The 23,046-nt window shown below is 43.0% G+C and overlaps 1 protein-coding gene across 1 annotated transcript in view; it reads right to left on the bottom strand.

The window, feature by feature from the left end:
* The window catches only part of KIF25 (kinesin family member 25), a 94,638-nt gene that overhangs the window by 20,910 nt on the left and 50,682 nt on the right, over positions 1–23,046 (bottom strand). The gene's annotated exons all lie outside the window — the stretch shown is intronic.

Genomic DNA, 23,046 nt, shown 5'->3' with positions numbered 1-23,046 from the left:
AATAGGTACCGTATTTGTCGGCGTATAACACGCACAGGCGTATAACACGCACCCTAACTTTAAGAGGGAAGTTTCAAAAAAGTGAGCGTTATACACCAATAAATACAGTTTTTTAACAGAATCATTACACTATTCTGTCTGTCTACCTTGCAGACATAAATTTTAAAATCCCTTTAAGTTTTGAGGGAAAAAAGTATGCCCAAAAAATCATCCAACTACCCTACGAATGCCTCATACACCCAGATCTTCCTTCCCCTTCACAGTCACTATACATAATAAAATCCCCATAAAGCAGGAGATCATATAATGACTCCTATATTATTGTGATCAGAAAATGAAGCCAAGACTATCGTTTCTAACACTGTACTAAAACTGTTTCTAAGTGTACTCTAACACATTTTTAATAGTCAAAAAGCATATACTGTATAATATTTGTATCAGATCAAGTCAGATCCACATCTACTGTCCAGGAAATCTCATATTGAAAATCTAAAGAACCTTTTTACTTTGTATGGAGAAATTTTATGAAATTTTATTTGATCACAAAGTTTAGTTACTTATTTTATAAGGTGGCATCTTGTGACAGTGTAGTAAAAAAAATTTGAACCATGAAACAAGTTACACATTGTTTTATGTGAACAGTTTTAAATAAGCTTTATGTTTAAAAATGTAAAGTTTGGAGGAAATGATCAGAACTGTGTAAAAAATTAAAAGAGAAGACAATTTTTATATATTTTTTCAGAAGCACTGGGAGGTTCATGCACCCTCTGTGAACATGTGCCAAATCCCTGTCTGCTCTCCTCCTCAGTGTTCACTTCTTCCCAGCTACATAGTTACATTGGCCCGGAATCACAGAGACTTACGCCGACGTATCAGTAGATACGCCATCGTAAGTCCGAATGTGCGTCGTCGTATCTATGCGCTGATTCTTAAAATGAGATACGCCTGAATTTTGCCAAGATACGACCGACGTAAGTCTCCTACGCCGTCGTATCTTGGGTGCATATTTACGCTGGCCGCAAGGGGCGCTTCCGTTGATTTAAGTGTTGAAAATGTAAATGAGCTAGATTATGCCGATTCACGAACGTACTTGCGCCCGTCGCTGTAATCTACTTCGTTTACGTAAGGCGTTTTTCCGGCGTAAAGTTAAACCACCAAAAAGCTGGTCTAAGTCGTTTAGGGTATGGAAGTCGGAATTGCCGTCGGATTTTACGTTGTTTACGCAAGTCGTACGTGAATGGGGCTGGGCGTAAGTTAGGTTCACGTCGTACGCATTGAGACGCTGTATCGTAGGGAGTATTTGCAACGTGATTCTGAGCATTCGCGCACATGCGCTGTTCGTTCGGCCATGCATTCACATGGGGTCACGATTCATTTGAATACAACCCGCCCACTGCCTTGCTACTTTGAATTAGGCGGGCTTACGCCAGCCCATTTACGTTACACCGGCGTACATATGGGAGCAAGTGCTTTGTGAATACTGTACTTGCCTCTCAATGTTACGACGGCGTAGCGCATATGAGATGCGCTACGCCTATCTAAAGATGCGCCGATCTCTCTGAATCTGGCCCATAGTGGGTAAGGTTGAATAAAGACAATAGTCCATCCACTTCAACCTGTGCAGGTGTACGTGTGTCAATGTCTATAATTATTTCCCATATTCCTGTACATTCTGTTCTTTAACCACTTCAGCCCTGGAAGAATTTACCCCCCTCCTGACCAGAACACTTTTTGCGATACGGCACTGCGTCGCTTTAACTGACAATTGCGCGGTCGTGTGATGCTTTTCCCAAACAAAATTGACGGCATTTTTTTCTCAAAAATAGCGCTTTCTTATGGTGGCATTTGATCACCTCTGCGGTTTTTATTTTTTGCACTATAAACCAAAAAAGAGCGAACATTTTGGAAAAAAAATGCAATATTTTAGACTTTTTGCTATAATAAATATCCCCAAAAATATCCCCAGTTTAGGCAGATACGTATTCTTCTACATATTATTGTTAAAAAAAAATTGCAATAAGCGTATATTGATTGGTTTGCACAAAAATTATAGCGTCTACAAAATAGGGGATAGATTTATGGCATTTTTATTAGGATTTTTTTTTTACTAGTAATGGGGGCGATCTGCGATTTTTATCATGACTGCGATATTGCGCTGGACACATCGGCCACTTTTGACACTATTTTGCAGCCATTGTGATTTACAGGTGAAACTCAATAAATTTGAATAATATCATGCAAAAGTTCATTAATTTCACTAACGCAAATTAAAAGGTGAAACTAATATATGAGATAGACTCATTACATGCAAAGCAAGATAGTTCAAGACGTGATTTGTCAGAATTGTGATGATTATGGCTTACAGCTCATGAAAACCCCAAATCCACAATCCCAGAAAATTAGAATATTACATGCAATCAATAAAACAAGGATTGTACATAGATCAATATCGGACCTCTGAAAAGTATAAGCATGCATATGTACTCAGTACTTGGTTTGGGCCCCTTTTGCAACAATTACTGCCTCAGTGTGGCGTGGCATGGAAGCTATCAGCCTGTGGCACTGCTGAGGTGTTATGGAAGACCAGGATGCTTCAATAGCGGCCTTCAGCTCTTCTGCATTGTTTGGTCTCATGTCTCTCATCTTTTTCTTGGCAATGCCCCACAGATTCTCTATGGGGTTCAGGTCAGGCGAGTTTGCTGGCCAATCAAGCACAGTAATCCCACGGTCATTGAACCAGGTTTTGGTGCTTTTGGCAGTGTGGGCAGGTAACTTCACACTGGACTTCAAGCATCTTGCAGTGTGTGCCTCTCCATTCTTCCTCCATACTCTGGGTCCTTGGTTTCCAAATCAGAAAAGAGGACTTTGGACCACTGAGCAGCAGATCAGCTCTGTTTTTCTTTAGCCCAGGTAAGACGCTTCTGACGTTGTTTGTTGTTCACAAGAGGAATACGACATTTGAAGCCCATGTCCAGGATCCGTCTGTGTGTGGTGGCTCTTGATGCACTGACTCCAGCCTCAGTCCAGTCCTTGTGAAAGTCCCCAACACCTTTTCCTGACAATCCTCTCCAGGCTGCGGTCATCCCTGCTGCTTGTCCACCTTTTTCTTGCACACTTTTCCCTTCCACATAACTTTCTATTAATGTGCTTTGATACAGCACTTTGGGAACATCAAACTTCTTTTGCAATTACCTTTTGAGGCTTTCCCAACTTATGGAGGGTGTCAATGATGGTTTTCTGCACAACTGTCAGGTCAGCAGTCTTTCCCATGATTGTGATTCCTACTGAACCAGACTAAGAGACCATTTAAAGACTCAGGAACCCTTTGCGGGTGTTATGGCCTAATTAGCTCATTAGAGTGGGACACTTTGAGCCTAGAATATTGCACCTTTTCACAATATTCTAATTTTCTGAGATTGTGGATTTGGGGTTTTCATGAACTGTATGCCATAATCATCACAATTATGACAAATCACAGCTTGCACTATCTTGCTTTGCATGTAACGAGTCTATCTCATATATTGGTTTCACCTTTTAAGTTGCATTAGTGAAATAAATGAACTTATGCACGATATTCAAATTTTTCGAGTTTCACCTGTATACAGCGATTAGTGCTATACAAATGCACTGATTACTGGGTGAATGACACTGGGAAGGAAGGGGTTAAACACTAGGGGGCGATGAAGGGGTTAAGTGTGTCCTAGGGAGTAATTCTAACTGTGGGGGGGATGGGCTACAAGTGACATGACAGAGATCACTGCTTCCAATGACAGGGAGCAGTAGATCTCTGTCCTGTCACTAGGCAGAACAGGGAAATGCCTTGTTTACATCTCCCCGTTCTGCCTCTCCGTGACACGATCGTGGGCCACTGGTTAACATCAAGTTTGCGGGGCCCACGGCATGGTCACGGAGAACATGGCGGGAGCGCGGCTTCTTAAAGGGGACGTACCTGTACGCCCATTTGCCCACCGCTGCCATTGTGCAGATGTATATTGGCATGCATCAGGCAGCAAGTGGTTAAGCTGCACATCCAAGAGTCTTTTAAAAATATCAATACTCCCCTCTGACACCACCAATTGTGGAAGAGTGTTCCACATTTTTACTGCCCTGATAGTAAAAAACCCTCTGCGCAGCTTAAGGTTAAACCACTTCTCCTCCAATCTCATTGTGTGGCCATGTGTCCTCTTACACCCCCTGAGACTGTATAGCTTTTTTTGCTATGCTGGGATCACCATTGAGATATTTGTAAATTGCTATCATGTCTCCTTTCAAGAATACATTTAGTGCTTCTAGTCGCTCTTCGTATTTGAGGTCCTCGTATTAATTTTGTTGCCCTTCTTTGAAATCCCCCAAGCTTAAGCACATCCCTTCTGAGGACTGGTGAACAGAACTGGATGGAATACTCCAGATACAGCCGAACCAGAGTTTTATAAAGTGGCACGATTATAGTTTTATCTCTGGAGTTTATCCCCTTTTTTATGCATGCTAAAATTCTGCCGGCCTTGGTAACTTCCGCTTAACATTGCATGCTATTGCTCAGTCTGTCTTCCACTAGGACCCCCAGATCTTTCTCCATCCTTGATTTCCCCAGAGGTTCCCCGCCCCCCCCAGTGAGTAGTTTGCATTTATGTTCTTAGCGACCAAGTGCATTTCTTTACATTTCTCCACATCAAAATTAATTTGCCATGTAGTTGCACACTCCCTTATTTAGTTCAGGTATTTCTGTACAATTTCTATATCCTTATCTGAAGTTATTGCCCTGCATATCATTCGCAAGAAATGAGATGGAGCTATTTATCCCATCCTCTATTTCTCACGTCATTTATGTATAAATTAAACAGAATTGGTCCCAAGACGGAACCTTGTAGTACCCCACCTTCCACTCCAGACCAGTCTGATTACACATTATTTATCATGCCTCTGTAACCAGTTTTCTATCCAAGAACAAACCCTATGGTCCATGCCTGCAGACTTCAGCTTGTAGATTAAGAGCTAGATTCACAAACCCTTTACGTTGGCGTATCTATTGATACACCGCGTAAGTTGAAAGATGCGCCGTCGTATCTATGCGCGCTATTCAGGGAACTAGATACGCCTGAATTCCTGCTTCATCCGACTGACGTAAGTCTTAGTACGCCGTCGTATCTAGGGTGCATATTTACGCTGGCCGCTAGGGGCGCTTCCGTAGATTTACGCGTACAATATGTAAATGAGCTAGATACGCCGATTCACAAATGTACTTGCGCCCGCTACGCCGTTTACGTAAGGCGTACAGTTATCCCTGCTATATGAGGCGCAGCCAATGTTAAGGTATGGACATCGGAACAGCCGTCAAATTTTACGTAGTTTACGTAAGTGGTACGTGAATGGGGCTGTGCGTAGGTTACGCTCACGTCGAAAGCATTGAGCCGACGTTTCTTAGGGAGTATTTGCGACGCGATTCTGAGCATCCGCGTGCATGCGTCGTACGAACGGCCATTCATTTACATGGGGTCACGGCTAATTTAAATGAAGCACGCCCACTACCTGCCTAGTTTGAATTAGGCGGGCTTACGCCGGCCTATTTACACTCTGCCGGCACAACATACGGCGCCAGATCTTTGAGAATACTAGTCTGGGCTCCCTGTTTTACATCAGCGTAGCGCATATGAGATGCGCTACGCCGGCCAAAAGAAGCGCCGAGCTACCTGAATCTTGCTCAAAGTGTTTATGGGGAACTGTATTAAGTGCTTTTGCAAAATCCAGATACACCGCATCCACAGGCCTTCTCCTATCTAGATGGCGGCTCACTTCTTCGCAGAATGTTAACAGATTGGTCTGGAAAGAACGACCCCTTCATAAACCCATGCTGATTACTACTAATGATACTGTTTCCCATCAGCATTAATGGAGATTTTCTGTACACATTCAGCTCTACACATAGAAGGCTCAGACAGTACCTCACTCTGAGTTGCATTCCACCCCCACCTACTTCTCTCCTTTGTGATGGTACAATCTCCTTCTATATGTCTTGCTATCTCCCCCTTTGTTATCATCCTTTTTTTTCTTCAAAGTACAGTATGTGGAATGGTTGTACCTAGTAAGAGCAGACATGCAGGACATTTCCTGTCAGAGTAAACAGACAGACCACACACAGCATACAAAAATGGTCGATGTGAACCATACAAAAAGCAATGGAATTTAGCCCAAATGTTGTAAATGTAATAGATGACCACATTTTCCACAGAGAAATCATTTGTAGGTGTAAGCTTGCTAGAAAATCACCCAATGTGTGAGTCCCCATCCCAAACTCCATGATATGCAATAAGTCATGACAGCATGCATGATACTAAGAAGCACAACAAGTAGTTAGGCTTGCTATAAGGTGCTTCTCCTGTGATTAGATAAGGGGAAAGTTTAGGATTTGAAGCTTGACTGGCTTTTTATAGTCACTAGTTCCAGTTCCCCCTGTCATGGTTCATTTTTACTGTCATTTACCATGATGGCTTAATGGGCTATAATGGAAAAGTACTGTATCTGGCTGTATCTGCCACTTCTGGTGTTTTACAGAGGCATGGCATATGCAAGATTGGTGGTGGCATGAGCATATTACTGAATATAATTACTGGCTGCTTAGTATCATTTATCAAGACTAGGTACACTACTTAGGTTTCTTAAAGTTAGAACTGACTGACACTGTAACGGCTGCATTTTGGCTGAAATAGTTTAGTTGATGAAAAACTGGACTGAAGGATGATTATTTAATTCCTGTCCAATAGCTCCCTGATGGATCATTAGGAGACAGTGCGCCAACTTAGCTTTCTACTTCAAATTCCACTTTATTTTTGATCACTGCGGTAAACAATGGTCAAGAGAGAACTGGGTCACATGGGAAATGCAAGAGGCAACAGATGGTGATGAAGTATAGTTTTTTTAATTAGAACTGAGGAGCTAGAGACATTGTTATTGTTGTTACTTGTTGTTACTGCACTTCATCCAGATTGTCTACCAGGGATCCTCAAACTACGGCCCTCCAGCTGTTGCGGAACTACACATCCCATGAGGCATTGTAAAACTCTAAGGCCCCATACACACAATAGAATCCATCCGCTAAGATTTATACGCGGATCGGTTTCAGCGGATCGGCGGATTTATCTGTTGATCCGCTGGAACGTACACACTAGCACCAAAAAATCCCCGCGAACCAGAACGTATGCAACGTAAACCACGTAAGACGTCACTATAAAGGGGAAGACCAAAGTCAACGGCGCCGCCCTCTGTTCCGCTTTTGCTAGTTCCGTGTTACCGCGTGCTAGTGAAGGTTTGGTTAGAGCCGATTCGTGCTTTTCAGTCTCCGCGTTTTGACAGTAGGTATTCTCTGGTTCAGTGCGTTTGCTTGCGGGTTCGCAGTTGGCATTCGGGCACAGGCTTTCAGCACGTTTCTGCGTACTGTGCGCTCGTATCTGTTTGTCGTGCGTTCTTAGCAGGTTGTGCTGGATTTGGGGGTGCTTTCTGTTGGAGTGTGTTCTTGACTGACCAGCTGGCCGGTTTGAAGCCATGATGGAGCAGCAGCGTCGATTCTCGCGAATTGGTGCTGGTTATGGGATTGCTTATGGCCATGTCCAGCGAACCAGTTGTTTGGCCAGGAACAGTGGGAGGAGGCGTTTCTGGGCCAAGAATTGGTTGCGCCAGCGTGACCAGTTTTCTCATATGCCTCTGCTTAGGGAACTCCAGGAGAATAATCCTAATGACTTTAGGAATTTTCTCCGCATGACGGACCCCGTATTCAACCGTCTGCTGGATCTTCTGTCCCCCTATATCACGAGGCAGGACACTGTGATGCGCCAAGCCATCACGGCCGAGCAGAGGCTTATTGCCACGTTGCGGTACCTGGCGACTGGGAGGAGCCTGCAGGACCTCAAGTTCTCGACAGGCATCTCTCCCCAGTCGCTTGGGGTCATCATACCGGAGACGTGTACTGCCATCATACGTGTTCTGAAGGAGGAGTATATTAAGGTAAGTTCCCTCATTTTAACATCACAATGTATTTTTTTTTAAATGTGTGCGAAAGTCAAAAAAAAATTTATTCCCTAATAACCATGAGATTGTAATCTGCTGTGTGTTGGATGTTCCCTTTTCTCCCCATGCATGTTGTTATCCTTTATATATGTTTGTTTTGGGCCTACCTGCATATTTTGTCCTTACCCACCATAAACCTGTCCAGCATGCTTTCCTAGGCCCAAACCCACCTAGCCAATTTTTGTGTGTTTTTTTGGCTAATCCATTGTAGCTCTGACCTCCTCCCCCCCGAAAAAAATTTCTTGCTCTATCATCAGAGGGATGTGGAGTCTGATAATTAAGTGGGCCTATATTTTTTTTTAAAAATACTCACTTCACAATGCTTGTAGGAAATGTGAATCCTGTTGTTGATGTTGCACAATGATGGTTTTTGTATTTTGGTTGCAATGTTTATGTGCCAAAGTACTAAATCTCTTTATTTGTTTGTCCCCACAGCTACCCTCCACACCACAGGAATGGCAGTCTGTGGCTTCCCAATTTGCCCAGCGGTGGGATTTTCCTAACTGCGGTGGAGCAATAGATGGGAAACACGTCCGCATAGTGCCCCCACCCCACTCGGGGTCCTACTATTATAACTACAAGGGTTATCATAGTATTGTGTTGATGGCGGTGGTGTCGGCACAGTATGAGTTTCTCTATGTGGACGTGGGGAAGAACGGCCGGCTGTCAGATGGGGGAGTGTTCTCACGGACTGAATTCTACGATCGTCTACAAACTGGTGGTCTGGCATTGCCACCAGATGAAGATAATGTGGAAGGACTTCCGTTTGTGTTCCTAGCGGACGAAGCTTTTGGGCTTGGACCTCACCTAATGCGGCCTTTTCCCCAGAGGACCCTCACCTCAGAGAGGAGGGTGTTCAATTATCGGTTGGCCAGAGCTCGGAGGGTAGTCGAGAATGCCTTTGGGATTCTCTCCAACCGGTTCCGCCTTTTCCTGACAGCGATACATCTGGCGGAATATAGATTGAACACCATTGTATTTGCCTGCTGCATTTTGCACAATTTTTTACGCAGGCACTCCCAGACGTACCTACCCGACAGCGTTTCTGAGGCAAGACTACTCTCAGATCCTCTCCCTGGGCTGGACACTGGTCGTGCTGGCTTTGCCACCCAATCAGCTCGTGAGGTACGCGACAAATATGTTGAGTACTTCATGGGTAGGGGGGCCATTGCTATGCCAGATCATATTTCTTTCTAATTCGGCCCCCAAAAGAAAGAAATATTCACAGAACTAATAAATAGTTAGACCATTGGACTTTATACAGTTGTTTGTCATTACTGCTTTTTCTCTTTTTATCTGTCTTCCTGGTTCTCACCAAAAATAGTGCACTTCTAGTGCCAAATGTATGGTTCAGGTTTTAGTAAATAAACACAATTGCACATTATTCACTCATCTCCAAACTGGGTATTCAGCATATCAAAGAATAAAGCCACTCATTTTTAGGATTTTTGAAAAGCTTTTTTTATTTGCAGCTTTTTCATTTTCCTTGATTTTTCTGTAGATTTTTAGTAATAAACATGCCAACATTTTTAGTTTGCAAGGCTTTTAATTTTTTGTTTTTTGTGTGTTTTCTAATTTTTTTTTTTTTTTTTTTTTAGATTTTTTTCAAAAAATTTTAAGAAAATAGAGAAAAATTATTTCTTATTTTTTTTTTTTTTTTTTTAGATTTTTTTCAAAAAAATTTAAGAAAATTGAGAAAAATTATTTCTTAATTTTTTTTTTTTTTTTTTATAAAAAAAAAAAAAGATTGGTAACATTTTTTGGCTAGATTTGTTACCCAATTTTTTATTTTTTAAATACTTTTTTTAGAATTTTTTTTTTTTTTTAACTTTTTTTGATTTTTCAGGCTTGTTGATTGTAAGCCATTTTTTTGCTTGAAAAAATATAACATGTCCAAAACATTTAAAAGACAAATGTGTCACTTTTACATTCACAATAACAGTCATGGTGTGATTTCACACCTGAACACGCCAAAATTTGAAGATGCACACATTCAGTGCAATTCGCCAAATGTCAGTTCTACAACATAGAAACACAGACAAAGGGCGACATGTGCTATCTGCCATCATGGGTGATCAATGTCTGTGTTTTGTGGGAGCAAACCCTTCCTCGAAAACTAATTGAGAATCGAGGAGGGGGTTGTACCCACAAAGCACAGATATTCAATATTCTGTGATGGCAAATAGCACATGTTGACACACTGTGTGTGCATCTTCAAATTTTGGCGTGTTGCTGAGTCAAAAATTAAAACAGGTTGGGGGATGGGCGGGGGGGGGGTGTTCAGTCTTTGACACGGCCCATCATGTCAATGATGTTTTTATAGTTTTGTTCTATAATCAGCATTCGTTGCCGCATAGTGTCCAGCTCGGTGCAGCACTCCACAATTACATTGCGCACATTATGTTCCATGAGAACCATCTGTTGCCGCATATTCTCCATTTCACTGCTGCACTCCATCACTTGCTGGATAATTATTCCCGCACTTGCGCGAGAAAAATGCGGAACAGCATCTTCATCCCCTACAAAATGAATCAAAAATATAAAATTAACAATTTTACCGGCCTATCTACATCTAGGGTTGCCACCTCATCCCTTTAAACCAGAACACATATTAATTACACAGGTTCTGTGGCTGATTAAAAGGTGGTAATTTAACTCACCTGGTGCCATATCTGCATTACATTAGCCACAGAACATGTGTAATCCATATGTGTTCGGGATTAAAGGGATGAGGTGGCAACCATATCTACATCTGTTTTGCCCTATAAAGCTGGGGTGACACTGACCTGATGTTGTGCGAATTTCCTCCTCCTCCACCACTTCTCCATCTTCAATAACTCCTCCTTCTTGAACTTCCCCCTCATCCTCCACGACTCCTCCTTCTTCTTCCACCAATCCACCATCTTCAAATTCTCCAAAATCATCTTCTTCAATTTCATCTTCGTCCTCCACAACTACCAGATTTAAAATTACTCCATCCTCCTCTCTTCCTTCCTCCTCTCTTCCTTCCACCTCCTCCTCCACATCCTCCTCTCTTCCTTCCTCCTCCTCCTCCACATCCTCCTCTCTTCCTTCCACCTCCTCCTCCACATCCTCATCTCTTCCTTCCTCCTCCTCCTCCTCCACATCCTCCTCCTCCATATCCTCCTCTCTTCCTTCCTCCTCCTCCACATGGCCAGATGGCAGATTCTGGGCGTGTCTGGCCCTCTCTGCCTCCTCGAAATGCTGGCGTCTTCTTTCCCCTATAAATAACACAAAAACAAAAGGTATACTCATCAGCACACAGATATTGTAGAGCAGAAATCGCACACATTGCATAGAAGTTTAGAGGCTTTATTTTTTTTTTGGTGTCTTATCACCCCAAACCTACATTTTTGGATGACTTCTAGGCCAAGCTCTGATTCAGTCCCTTTTTAGCAAAGTGACACACATGGATGTCCCCCCCTTAAAATTTGGAGTTGAGACCATACACATTTTAGTGTAATATTTTGGGGGAGACACAGGTGCTCTGAATTACAGATATGAAAACACCTGCTTAGTAGCACTGTTTGCATTTCCCATTCTAGGATTCAAATTTTAGAAAAATATATTTTTACACAATGTTTACAAACAATGTTTTTGGCCAGAGAGGCATGTCCAGGTGTGTTGTTCCTGGGCCAACATCGTATTGGTGAGAAGCAATCTGATGTGAATGAGGTTTCCTATTAACACTCGTTGGCCAAGCAAATGATATTTAAAAAAAAAATTATATTTCAACATGTGTTCAGAAGTACAACCAGGCCAAGGATACAGATGTAGAAATGTACCTGACCAAACATTAAACTAATAAAATTGTCCCCCCCCCCCCACAAACAAAAAAAGAACTTACTTTTTTTGAGTATTTTTTTTATTTTCTTCAATTGATGTGGCTCACGGAGTTTCAAGTCAGACCACCGCTTCCGTAGCTGCTCCTTAGACCTGGTGATCCCAAACATCCTCTGCATTTTCCTTGCCACCTTCTCCATAATTTTCCCCTTCCTGCGGTTGGGGGTCTTGTATGGGCCATATTGGCCATCATAGTCCTTCCTCCGCATTATGTCCACAAGCTCCACCATTTCGTCCAAAAACATATTAGTGGCCTTATATCGTTTTGGCCGGGATCGCGACGTTCCTGCCTCTGTCACTTCACTTGCGGCCTGAGAGCTCCGTGCACACTTGTGTGACATCGCCATCTTTCCTTCCCACAGAGATTAGGGGCGTGGAAAACAGGAAATGTCCCGTCATGGGCGGGGACGAGGGCGGCGGTTCATGCATACGCGGAGTGTAGAGAATGAATAAGACGTGATTACGTAGGTTACGCGGAGATTATTCGCTCGTTTCACAGAAGTAACATAGTTCACGCCATATTTTTTGAGTTAACATTGATTAGGGGGAATGGCAATGGAGACGAAGGCGGTGTGTCATGCACACGCGGAGTCTATTAAAGGGAACCTACGTGATTACGTAGCTTACGCGGAGATTATTAGAACATTTGACAGAAGTTACACAGTTAACGCCATATTTTTTGAGTTAACATTGATTAGGGGGCATGGCAATGGAGACGAAGGCGGTGTGTCACGCACACGCGGAGTCTATTAAAGGGAACCTACGTGATTACGTAGCTTACGCGGAGATTATTAGAACATTTGACAGAAGTTACACAGTTAACGCCATATTTTTTGAGTTAACATTGATTAGGGGGCATGGCAATGGAGACGAAGGCGGTGTGTCACGCACACGCGGAGTCTATTAAAGGGAACCTACGTGATTACGTAGCTTACGCAGAGATTATTAGAACATTTGACAGAAGTTACACAGTTAACGCCATATTTTTTGAGTTAACATTGATTAGGGGGCATGGCAATGGAGACGAAGGCGGTGTGTCACGCACACGCGGAGTGTATAAAAGGGAACCGACGTGATTACGTAGGTTACGCGGAGATTATTTGATCGTGCTTCACGAGGAGCTAGAGATAATAAGGTAAGAAATTACAACATGGGATCAGCAGAGGCCTAGAAACTTGAGAGCCATGGGATTGGGGTTTTGTCTGTTGTTTGCACCCTTTTAACGCTACTTATGTTTCTTGTGTCCCCAAAACGATATCTACTTCTCACAATGCTTTCACACATCACTTAAATCTAGATGTGAAGAATGCTCTACCTATTTGTACTTTTTGCCAGATGTATTGTGATCATGCAAGTATTGTTCTGTGTTGGTTGGCCAGAGGTTATTAGGAAGTGTATTTCTATGTCAGGAATGATGAGGGGCATGCTAGGTACACATGAAATAGTGCCTTGAGGAATGGTCAAAATAGTAAAAATTGTGGATGGTTCTAGATTACACGTATTTAGCAAACTTATTTCAAAAAGGGTCTGCATGTGAACTCATTTTTGGTCACAACAATGGGGCAGAGCTGGCCAGCATTTTAGCTGCAGGAGACACTGTGTTTGCATAGTACTTGATAAATCTGGGGCCACATATTAATACAATGTGAATGCTGTGCATTTTTTAATGCTTATTTATTTTTGTTTTAACCTCCCTGGCGGTATGATTCTTTCAGAAAAAACATGCTGAAAGCGGTACCATTATTTGCAAGGAAATTTGGCGTTTTATATTGTAGGTCTGTCATTTTTAGAAATAACTCACTTAAATCTGACCAAACAAGCTTCTAATAGGCATCCCGGGTATGACATTTTTTTAAAAACAAAATTATAAATTATAATATAATAAATAATTATAACAAATAATAATATAATTATAATAAAAATTATTCAGTAATGTAATCAAATCAAAATCACTGAAATGTGCTCAGTTGCAGAATTGTTGCTGTCATTATGTTTTTTTTTTTATGACGAATTTCCCCACAAATCGCTATCGCACAATTCTGCAAGTGATTATAATTTATTATCGCTGTTTTTTAGCTGATCTAAAACTATTTTTGACATAAAGGGACACTTTTGGTTGCTATGGACAATCTACAGTTTGCAGGGAGAAAGAAACGTTTTTATTATATAAAATGACATGCATGACACAGGACAGACCACTAGGGACAAGGGATGTGTGTTTTTTTTACATACAGTACTGTAATCTATAAGATTACAGTATACTGTATGTATAGTGTTTGTTTACTTTTTTGAATTTGGCGCCGTTCTCCGTCCCCGTGCGTCGTAACGTCGCAGGGAACGGAGATCGGCGTCACACGGAGGCACTGTGTGAATCGAGCGAGGTCCTGCTCGCTCACACAGCGCGGTGGCATCGCTGGATCCAGGGACAAGGTAAGTAAAACTCCCTGTACATCCAGCGAGGCGAGCCCGAGTCTGACTCGGGGTTACCGATCCTAGCCCAAAAATCTCACCCCGAGTCAGACTCGGGAACACCGCCCAGGAGGTTAACAGTGTTAAGCTTGAAAATTGCCCAAGCAAATTTAAATAAAACCATGGAACAGATCGTGGGTAAAGAAACGATTGTTCGCCTAATCGAAAAATTTAGGGAAATGCCCCTACTTTGGGATACAAAACATCCCCAGTATTCGAAGCGGGACCGACGAACGGCAGCACTTGATGAGATAGCTACATATATGCAGACATGGGTTCCCGGCTGCACAGGCGAGATGGTCAAGAAGAAAATGAACAACCTGAGGGCCGCATACCGAAGCAAAAAAAGAGAACTATGGGAACAAAGATCAGGAGCAGCAGCAAGCGAGTCCACGGAGCCCAGTCTGTGGTACTACCAAGAGCTTTAGTTTTTGGGGGATCAAATGGAGGGCCGGCAATCAATGTCAAGCCTTCCTTTCAGCCGGCATCGCAGCAGACCTTCCACGGATCATCACAGCCAGGAGGAGTACGGTGAGGCTGGCAGGCATCAAAATCTGCGACTCTCCACTTCTGATGAGGTAGAGTATTTTTCTAAATTTTTTTGGGCTGCTAATTATTGTTTGTTTATTGAGTTGATATTGTAATCCCAAACCAAAAAATGGCCTAGAAAAGTCATGGGCATAAAAATAGGGGTCATGGATGCCAAGTGCAGGGATCAGAAGGAGAGTCTATTCAAGTTTAAAGTAAGATAAAACAAACCAGTCTAGAGCATGAAAATGTGTGTGATTTGCTTGTGCCAAATTGTAAAACATGTCCCTTTTTTTTGCCACAAGAAGAAGTGAGCAGCCATGAGATTTCGGCTACTGAGGCGGAGATGCATGCCAGCCAGGAGGAAGGGGTCATTGGCAGCCAGGAGGAGGAGGCCGGGCCCAGCACCAGTCAGCAGGGCCCCAGGCCCAGGGTCAGCACCACCAGGCAAGTCCCTCCCCCCCCGGGTCAGGCAAGCAGGCCTAATGAGGCGCAGGAGGCAAGTGGAGGATGAGAGCCTCGAGATGATACAGGAGGCTGGCGCCTTAATGAGGGCCCCCCTCAACCCCACTGAGGCCTACAGTGCCTACGTGGCACACGAAATGTCACAAGCGGGGGAGGCCGATCAGAGGCGTGCCAAGGACCTGTTTAACCAGGTCCTTTTATGGATGCACCAGGGCTAGCTGACCAATGACACTGAGCTGAGTGACCCGGCCCATCCTGCCCAACACCTGCTAACTCCTCCTGCTGCCACATCATCCCCACCTGCAAGGGGCCGTGGACGGGTCCGTGGAAGATCTGCTGCAATGCAGGCTGCAAGGAGGGTTACAAGGAACAGGAGAAGATGATTCCCGGCCTTCCATTTGATCCCCCAAAAACTTTGTTTTTTTTGGACTACCACAGCCTGGGCTCCATTGGCTCACTTGCTGCTGCTCCTGGTTTTTGTTTTTGTGGTTGTTCTTTTTAGTTCTCGGTATGTGGTCCTCAAGGTTTGCCATTTTCTCCTTGACTATGTTGCCTGTGCAGTCTGGAACACAAGTCTGCATGTATGTTGCTATCTCATCAAGTGCTGCCGTTCTAGGTAATTTATTTTTGTTTATGGCCAAAATAAATGGTTATTTGATTTACTGAAATACCTTGTCTATTGTGTTTTAATACTGTGGTGATTAGGCATGAAACATTTTATCAAATAATATGTGTCATTTAGAAAGGACACCAACTCCTTGGGGGGGGTACATTTGGCGTACCAACTTGGGAAAACAAAAAAGGAAAAACACACGCCAAAATAAAATGGTGACATAACTTGACAAAAAATAAAATAAAAAAAATGTGCAAGAAAAAACAATGGTGACATAAATTGCACAAAAAAAAAAAAAAAATGTGCAAGAAAAAACAATGGTGACATAAATTGCACAAAAAAAACAAAATAAAAAAAAAATCAAGAAAAAAGAATGGTGACATAAATTGCACAAAAAAAAAAAAGAAAAAAAAAATTCTAGAAAAAACAATGGTGACATAACTTGCACCAAAAAAAAAAACAAAATGTGCAAGAAAAAACAATGGTGACATAAATTGCACAAAAAAATTAAAAAAAAAAAAAAATCAAGAAAAAAGAATGGTGACATAACTTGCACCAAAAAAAAAAGAAACAACATTAAATTAAAAACCAAAAAAAGAAACATAGACATGTGGAGGACAAAAAGAAAGTTCCAACATCTGGATAGATAGCATCAGCAAGAGAACGGGTTTATTCTAGCAAGAGAACGCCGAAAAAACAAGAGGCAATAAACGACACACTAGATATTTAAAAGGACGAATGTGCCATATCACAAACAAACGAGAGTTTTACCTGAACGAGTGCTCCCATCCCCTTATTTTGTCTGAGCATGCGCGGGGTTCTTATCCGCGGATATTGTGTACTAACCAACGGATCTGTCCGTCGGATAGATTCGCAGCGGATAGATTTGTTTAGCATGTCAGCAAATATTCGATCTGCTGAAAAGCGAGTCGACGGATAAATATCCGCGGAAACAGATCCGCTGGAGTGTACACACCATAGGATCTATCCGCTGAAACCCATTCGCTGGGATTTTTCCGCGGATGGATTCTATCGTGTGTACGGGGCCTTAGGCCCCGTACATACGAGAGGATCTATCCGCTGGAATTGATCTGCGGATCAGTTCCAGCGGATAGATCCGCTGGTGTGTACAACCCAGCGGATCTTTTTCCGCAGATTTTTTTCAGGCCGACCGATTTCCAGCAGATAAAAATTTCTTAGCATGCTAAGAAATCTATCCGCTGGAATCGGCTTCAGCGGATCGATCCGGTGGCCTGTACAGACTCACCGGATCGATCCGTCCGATTCCCTCCCTCGCATGCGTCGTAATGATTCGACGCATGCGTGGGTATCCTTATATGACAGCGTCGCGCACGTCGCCGCGTCATCATCGCGGCGACGGCGCGACACGTCATCTCGATGGGATTTCGGCGCTGATTTCGATCCGATGGTGAGTACACTCCATCGGATCCAAATCCGCGGAAATCCCCGAGAGGATTTATCCGCGGATACGGTCCGGCGGACCGTATCCGCGGATCAATCCTCTCGTCTGTACCCGGCATTACATTCACAGACATGACTAGGCATGATGGGAATTGTAGTTCCCGAACAACTGGAGGGCCGTAGTTTGAAGACTTGAGAAACCCATACAATACTGTGTGGCACCACAGGATTTGTACAATCAGAATTTGCACAAAACCTGCTTCCCGAGAACAAGAGGCTAGTATTTGGCTCATCTTCTTTATCTCCACCCTCCTCCTCTGATATTCTCTCCTTGTTACCTTAAACTGGTTCTCCCATGTCTTGTTGATCACTATATCCTCAGAAGCGAACTCATGTTGAGACACATTGTAGCATTACTAAAGAATATAGCACATCGTGGCGTCTACCCTACTCTTCTTTGCCATATGTGCCCCTACCATCAATGACAGGAGTTTTACTTTCACCTCTCACTTCCTCTTCCTTCTTGCTGCATCTCTCTTTAAATGTAGCTTCTCACCATATAATTTAGTGAACTTTGAGAGTTTTCACATAGCATATACCCTCTGCTATAACTTTGTTATGGACAGTGTTGTAACTAACGGCGTTTAAATAAACGGCGTTAGGTAACGATGGGCCTCCTGAGGGTAACGAGTAATCTATCAGATTACTTTTGCCCTCTCGGCAACGCCGCTCCCATTACTGGGCGGCGTTACCGAAATTACTTAGAGCGTGCGGGGGGCAGTCCGGGCAGACTCTGCCTCCTCCCGTGACGCTGCTTGTGACTCACCGTCCGACCACCTGACCAGCTGACGCGGCCGCGTCGAAACATCACTCCGTACACTCCCAGCCACCCGATACGGGTGGCTGGGAGTGTACGGAGTGACGTTTCGACGCCGCCGCGTCAGCTGGTCAGGTGGTCGGACGGTGATTCACAAGCAGCGTCACGGGAGGAGGCAGAGTCTGCCCGGACGGCCCGGCGATACTACTTGACGGTGAGAAGGGGCTTTCTTTTTCCAGGATTGATTCACTTCATTTGGACTTGATTTGCTTGTATGACTGGAGATTGATTTTCATTTGACCAATCATTATTTTATTTGTATTCATTTGTGTTTACAGCACATCACGTTTAGCGCTACATTCCATCCTCCTTCTTACTTTGAATTTTGTCACATAATTCTTATGTAGCTGCTCTCATTCTTATTTTACCTCTCAGGTTTTCACTTGTTGGTTAGTGCAATAATTATCCATACACTTTCCAATTCTAGAGAGGGCTAAGCTTGATTCTGGAGAGGGATAAGGATGATTCTGGAGAGGGATGAGGATGATTCTGGAGAGGGATGAGGATGATTCTGGAGAGGGATGAGGATGACTCTAGAGAGGGATGAGGATGATTCTCGAGAGGGATGGGGATGATTCTAGAGAGGGATAGGGATGATTCTAGAGAAGGATGAGGATGTTTTAAAATGTTATTATTAATAACATTTTAAAATATGCATTATTTGTAAAGGAATTTTGTAGTGCAGTTATACAGTATAGTACACTACAGTATATGGCAGGCCCAGCAAATGCAATACTGTGTACAATTATTAATATCATCATCACACTCCACCTGCCCAGGCAGCAATACTGTACAATATAGATTCAGTGCGCACTGCAGCAGTGTCACTCACACTGCACACTGAATCTATATTGTACAGTATTGCAGGGCAGGTGGAGTGTGATGATGATAATAATTGTACACAGTACGAAATGTTCTAAAATACTGTATATAGTGTTTTTATTCTTCAATCAGTTAATATAAACATCTTTGATATTAAAGATGTTATAGAACGTAATTGCATTGTAGAATATAAAAAAAAATAAGTCAGTTACTTTGCTGAGTAACTAATTACTTTGCCAATAAAGTAACTAAGTCACTAACTCAATTACTTTTTCGGACAAGTAATTTGTAACTGTAACTAATTACTTTTTTAAAGGAAGATGAGCAACACTGGTTATGGATTTGGTGGAAAGGACTGAGCTGCCACTACCATTGGTACTTTCATTTACTTTGTGCTAATCGCTAAAAATGCCAGTATCATAGCTGTCATGTTGGTCCAATAGCCTTTATATTTTCTGACTCACTGACCTGGAAAAAGTAATTTATAATTTCATATACTTAACACTTGTCCTGGGTCATTGACTTCAAAAGTACAGAAACCAGAGCCAGACAGACAGATGGACAACCAGACAGACAAAAGGAGGTTCTATTTATTGTAGTACAGGTTTCCTTCAACAACAATATTTGTGTGCTGCTGCAGCAGATATACATATTGATAGGTAGCTTCCGTAAAACTTCAGACATTGTTATTGTGGGTTTAAATGACACTAGCATGTGATTTCTCACGCATTAGGGAATTCCTGAGAAATTTGACAAGATATTGAGTAGCCACTTTAAATCTTAAGAGACCTCTGTTGGGGTAATATAATATAAGTCCTGGCACTGTATGATGCATCAGCCATGAGCCCTTATAATGGACACCTGAGAGAAATATGCTAAGCTTGAGGAAATACAAGTGTAGCTTCTCTTTTATTTGACCAATTCTTTGTTTATAGATGGGGAATCCCATATCAGATGGGGAAGTCAAAGAATGGGGAACCCCAAAGTAGTTTTATGAAAAAAATATCCAACTGTGGGTATGAATGTTGGGTGTATGGGATTGTACTGTGTTTTTTATTTTGTTTGTTTATTTTTTGTGGTTGAACTGGATGGACTTGTGTCTTTTTTCAACCTGACTAACTTTGTAATTTTGGCAATGAGATATTTTTTTACTACAGTGACACCAGTTTTACAAACCTGCTAGAATGTGACTGTTAAATGTTTGCAGTACTGAGATGTACTTTTCAAGGATATACCGTATTTATCGGCGTATAACGCGCACCCTAACTTTAAGAGGGAAATTTGGGAAAAATTCCACAGCCCCCTGCGTATAACACGCAGGCACAGTTTAACCTCTATGTTCAGGGTAAAAAAAGTGAGTGTTATACGCCAAAAAATACAGTGGTTAAGATAGTAAATTGGTAAAATGTTATTAGAAAAGGAGAAGGAAAGATCTTAGTGATATTGTTACAAGTCTTCCTTTGTCAAAGATTTTTCTAAATGCTTTGCTGCTATTATAGAATGACAGTAATTAAGTATAAAATACTTTTTTATTTTGCTTGACAGCATATGTGGAAGGTTAATTATCTCATTTCAGAAACTGAAACTCATTGCTACATGACTAAAACTTTCAAACATCAAGCAGTAAACTATTGTTATGGTAAACTAATATGGTGAACATTGAGAGCAGCCCTAAATGCAATATATAACTGTAAGGCCCCTTTCACATGTACGGAGACCGTGAGGATCCGTACATGTCTCATCCGCTTGCTCAGCGGGGATCGCTCCGTTGATCCCTGCTGAGCCGGCAGATGAAAGTAGTAGTAGTGAAAGTAGGAAAAACATACTGTAGCTGGCTCTAGGTTAGACCTGAGTCATCTGGGTCAGGGTTACTAGAGGCCAGGGCTGGACAACTCATCCTGGCAGCACTCTGGTACCTCCCCCTGTTTCCAGAGTGGTGAAGCATGTTCTGGAACTAGTGGGTGGATTTAAGGAGGTGCTGCCTTCAATATTTATGGGTCCTTAGCCAATCCCCAGGAGTGGGCCTAACAGGGAGCTAACAAAGCTCATAAACAGACATGGGCCATGGCAGCAGGGAGTTTGGGTGGAAGATGGAGAATCAGTGCTGTCCGTGCCCCTTTAGTGGCCCCTTACCGGGGGGGGGGGGGGTTACCTCGTGCTGGAGCTTGGAAGGCTTTCCTGGAAGGATCCCACCACAGGAGGCAGTTGGAGGGATTCAAGCCAGAGAGAGTAAGGAGAGACAGTGAGTAGATCAGCACGATGCAGGGAGAGACAAGAGGAGAGACTGCCAGCTGGAGAAATGCTCTCTTGAAGACAGCGGTGTGCCTAGTTTTCATATAACCTTGCCCTGGGGAGTCTCCATATGTGTGTCAGTCGGACAGGACTGGTGCAGAGAGTCAGTCAGGAGGACTAGGAAGAGAAACAGCCAGGTGCTGCTGGTGGCAGCAGCCAGGTTGGCTATCATATAGTGCAAGCATATGGATCAGTGGCCATGGAGAAGTAGAAGGTGTAGTGAATAGCTGCTCACTCGAATTTTCTACTTTGTCAAAGGGACTGAGTGTTCCTGCCTGTAATAGGCTGTTACCGAACTAACAATAATCAGTTAGTTCACACAGGAGTGAGCAAGTAGAAGCTGTACATAGGAACCACGTTTGTACAGTTGGAAGGAAGAAGATGACTCTGTAAATAGGGAGGAAGTGTCCCTGAAGTTCTGTTTGTTGTCACACTGGGAATCCCATAATCCCTTACCCCATCCAAGTTATTATACCCTAATACAGTGTTTCCCAACTCCAGTCCTCAAGGCACACCAACAGGTCATGTTTTCAGGATTTCCCTCAGATGAAACAGCTGTGGTAATTACTAAGGCAGTGAAACTGATCAAATCACCTGTGCAAAATAATGGAAAGCCTGAAAACATGACCTGTTGGTGTGCCTTGAGGACTGGAGTTGGGGAACACTGCCCTAATAAAACAACAAAAACAAGCCAAAGACTGATTTTCTGTGTCTGGATGCAAGAAGAAAATGCTGTGCGACTGGCTGTGCATCAGTGCGGAACCCGTACACTTGCAGCCCCTGTGGGGGTAGTGCTACATATGAAATGTTTGTGCACATGTACACAGATCAATCCCAGCTCCCTGATTACTAAATGCACGGCTGCTTCTTGTTTACTGGCAGAGTACATTTCCAACTGTCACTATCTGAAAGATTCCCGAACATTTACCAAACAGGTAACTTCTTACATCCGGCTTACAGATATAAACCCCAAGCAATAAACAGGAGTAAAGTGGAGCGTGGCTGAACAGACATGACTAAATGGCTGAGGTTAAAGCATAACAGTCTTTCAGCGGTGGGGATTTTACCCTAAATGTGCACATCTGTTTCTTTACCCAAGAGCTATGCAGTAACTGTGCGCATAAAGCATCATAAGCTAAAGCATAACAGGCATGGTGGAATAATGCAATGATGGCAGAGGCACAGCCCTCTTTGATAATCCTCATTATGTTAGACTATCGATGTAGGAATGTCTGATGGATGACTGCAATAAAACCAGCTTCTTTATTGAAAACGGTTAAAAGTTTAAGCCATCATTACAGCACAAAAAAGGAAGACCTGAAAGGCATGTCGCTATTCTGCAATTTGACAGGCCTAATTCTTCGCTGCATTTCTGTTCTAGGTCTGTTCCAATCACATCCACCATTGCAGCCCTGATGTGAAGGGGCAGGCAATTCCCCTGAATTGTGTGAAAAATCTCAAGCCTCGTACATACGCTCGGTTTTCTCGGCAAAAACCAGCAAGAAAACTGCTGGCAGAGCTTTCTTGCCGTGTAAACCTGCAAGATGGCGGCGACGGCATTGAATGTGACGAGCGCATGCTCATCGTCGTCGATGATGTCACCGCGTTCGTGCCACACTCAGCCGGCAAGAGAATT

The sequence above is a fragment of the Rana temporaria genome, chromosome 4, assembly GCF_905171775.1.
Source record: "Rana temporaria chromosome 4, aRanTem1.1, whole genome shotgun sequence".
Classification (NCBI taxonomy): domain Eukaryota; kingdom Metazoa; phylum Chordata; class Amphibia; order Anura; family Ranidae; genus Rana; species Rana temporaria.
This window is presented reverse-complemented; position numbering and strand designations above follow the sequence as displayed.